This window comes from Aotus nancymaae, unplaced genomic scaffold, assembly GCF_030222135.1.
Source record: "Aotus nancymaae isolate 86718 unplaced genomic scaffold, 86718_ANA_hifiasm-v0.15.2.pri h1tg000029l, whole genome shotgun sequence".
Classification (NCBI taxonomy): Eukaryota; Metazoa; Chordata; class Mammalia; order Primates; family Aotidae; genus Aotus; species Aotus nancymaae.
Genome location: NW_026988442.1, coordinates 47,469,730 through 47,473,279, shown reverse-complemented (window position 1 = coordinate 47,473,279; position 3,550 = coordinate 47,469,730).

Genomic DNA, 3,550 nt, shown 5'->3' with positions numbered 1-3,550 from the left:
TACACGATGGAAGTGGAGAGAATATGCCCTTTTGGTGTGGATGACTCAAAATGCTCACACTTTATTAAAACAATTACAGTGAATTTTACTGTTTGTACTGTGGATTTTACAGAAAAAGCCGTATTGTCTGCATAGCGTAAAGCTTAGACATGCCTGTTAAAGATATTTTGTCATTCTTGAAATTCTGTTTTATCTCCTTGATGTATCTGTTACAGTTATGTTAAAGTTTTACGTAAAGTTTCCTTTCCTTCCTAACAGTTTTTATTTTATGTATTTCCTCAGTGTATGGATTGTTTGTGATGTTTATGTTTTCATTGCACATTGTAACTTTTACGGGTATGTGATAGTCATTTCATCGATTTCACATTGTTTTTACCAGGATTCATGATGCTGTGTGTGATTCTAATATTTCCACCTCTTTATTCCTCTAACTTTTGTATATTACTTTTGACCAGAGAAACTTTTTGAACCCCTTTATTTTCAACATTCCTTTGTCAATTTGTTTATAGATGTGCTTCTTATAATTAGTAAATTTCGATTTTTACCTCTTGATATAATCTGATTACATTTGCCTTTTACTGTTACCTTTTAAGCCATCTATATTTACTGTGCTAAGTCAGGTATGGTCTTATTTTGCCATTTTATTTTATTCTTTGTGTTTATACTTACTATTTTCCTCTTCCCTATACATAATATGTCACTGTAGCTCTTCTTTTTTCCTATTAGTTATTTTTTGCCTACAAATTTTATTATCCTATATTCCTATCTGCACATTTTTGTTCTATAGTTATATATACATATATTACATTCACTTGTGCATATTATATATGTATCTAAAATATACATACACACACAGATTGGTATGTATACATAATTTTCAACCAGTGATAAGAATAGAAGACTATTACTGATTCTCCTGTATAAGAGACTTATCACACTCTTACTTTCCTCATCTCTACAATATGTATTAATTAATTAGTTTTTTAGGTCAAATTCTTGGTATTGAAAGTATTATTTTTTATTTTATGTATTTTCTTTCCCAAGATATATTTTTCATATAAGAACTATGTAATACAACTATGTTAAAAACTAGTAATATTTTTAGTAATGTGAATTTTAATGGGCACAGCACACATAATAATTTTTAATATTATATTACCTCTTGAGATTTAAAAATTTTCTTTTTTCTTTTAGTCAGTTGTATTTTCTCAAGTATAAAGAAATTATTTCCCCCATGAATGCTAAAGGGGTCCTTGCATTTTCTAATTTCCTCTCATTTTAATAAAAATTTGGTCACCTGAAGAATTTTTATTCCTAATTCGCTGTTGGATACTTGGGTTACTTCTACTTTTTAGCTATTCTGAATAATGCTGCTGTGACAGAGTCATTTAAAAATGTGAAAAAATTAGAGCTTTTTTGGGGGGACTGAGATAAGCTCAAGATAAATTAACCATCCCAGGAGAACATAAAGCATAAGTATCTAATAGTGAACCAGAGCCTGAAGGCCTAGTCTATTAATAAAATCCTGAGTCAACGGATATCATGGAATGAAAGAATAACCCATATTGATGAAAATTCCACTTGCCAAGATGATGATAATACAGTGTAGGAACAGCAATTGTTTAGCTACAAAATATGTGGTCATGATGACTTGCAGAAATAAGACTGGTAAGCTCTCCAAGAAACTTTCAGGATTCCTAGAACCAGTCTTTTGTCTTAAAGTCATCTTTATAGTAGTGGCCATATCCTGAATGAAGTTACTAAGTTCTTAAAAGCATATTTTCTAGGTTTGAAGAAAAATACGATGAGTGAAGATAGAGATTCACTGACCAAGCAAGGTTTTCACAAATAGAACATACAATGGATGGTGAAATGACTTTAAGGGGAAATGACAATGACAATGGCAGCCTGTGTGTAGTATGTAGGGGGGCTATTGCTTCCCGTCTTGGAAGATGAGTTCAAGATTTGATTGCATCAAAATGGAGCTACACTGAAGTTCTCAGGTAGAATTAGCCATACATCTTTGCTTCCGGGTTTCTGGGATACTGGGGACAGAACTGACACTAAGAACAGATCTGTCGTCAAAATTGATTGTCTTGCCTCCTTTTCCCTTTGGTCTTGTTTATTGCCTGAGTTTCCCTTCACATTATACCACTATAACCAAGCAGGGACCTTATTTATTAAGAGTGCATTCTTGCATATTTCTGCTTTAACATAGCGTTAGTTTAGTATCGTATGAATGAATTTAGGGAAGAAGTAAGTAGTGTCTGTATCTGCCCCGGACAATGAGAAGATTGTCTTGCTGCAATGTTTTAGGCATCTGCCTTGACTTCGAATGAAAGTTCCTGTATATATCCTAAAGGAGAAAAGAGTTGCACTCATATTTGTGTTATTAAATATCCCTTAGATTTTAGGGAATACATGAGCTAATTTTTTAAGCAAATCTGTAAGGGCAGTTGTCATTGTGGAGAATTGTGAGTTAGTTAGTCCTCCTTAATAATACAAATGAAGAAAATTTAGTTGAGAACATTTTTGAATTTTTAGAGGTCCAACAATATCTCTTTGTGGAGAGAACATTTGCTTGATTAAATCTACATTAGATATACTCACATTTTTAGCGGGGTGGTAAGAGAAAATTTCTTCAAGTGTTTAAGCCTGGGAAAATGAGAGGGGAGATATGGAAAGAGGTCAGGTGAACTGTCAGTAGTGGATTAAGAGGAAAAGTCAGAAGCAAAGAAAAGCCTTTAATGTGTAGAAGACGTAGAGATAGAAAATGAGCTTTAGAAAGAAATGTGGAGGATAAACTAGGAATAAAACACCTAAAAAATAAATTGCAAGGAAAAGGAGGAACATTAATAGGATCAAATATTGATTAAATTGACTGAGATAAAGAGAGAGAAAAGGTGGTTTGATTTGGGGATTAGGTGACTAGTAATGATCTTCATAAGCAAGTTTCAAGTGAGTTTGTAGTGGTGGAAAGTGGGATGAAGGGAACTATGGTGATTTAGGAAGGACAGGTGGAATATCTGTATCTTTGAAAAGCTTGCAGGTGATCAGATCAATGAGGATAGATGATAATTTAATGGAGTGGCAATAAATCACCTTAAGTTGGCTGGTGAAAACTTGGGCAGTTCTTAGGGATAGATTATATTAATGTAAAAATAGGAAAAAAAGAAAAGCAAAGAAAAATGTGTTTGGACTTCTAGCTGCATGGTAAAAAATAAACTCTGTTTTCACTAAATATATTTGGCATATATTAATTGCAGAATTTTCCTGGCAAATGTTGTTATACATTATATGATATTGAGCTATTTCCTATTTTCCAATTTTCCTTTTACAAGATAAATTTACCTAATCTTTATTACGATACAGTTGTAAAAGGAATTGAATTATAATTTTTCTCAGGTTAAAGTAAAGACAAAACAAAAATTTTCTGATAAAATGTTCTTGCAATATGGCACCATTTACCAAAGGAAATCAGCTATTATAGCCTTTTCTGTAATCTTAAGTTTTTAAGACAAATATTTGTTGTTCAAAACTAGAATTTAGT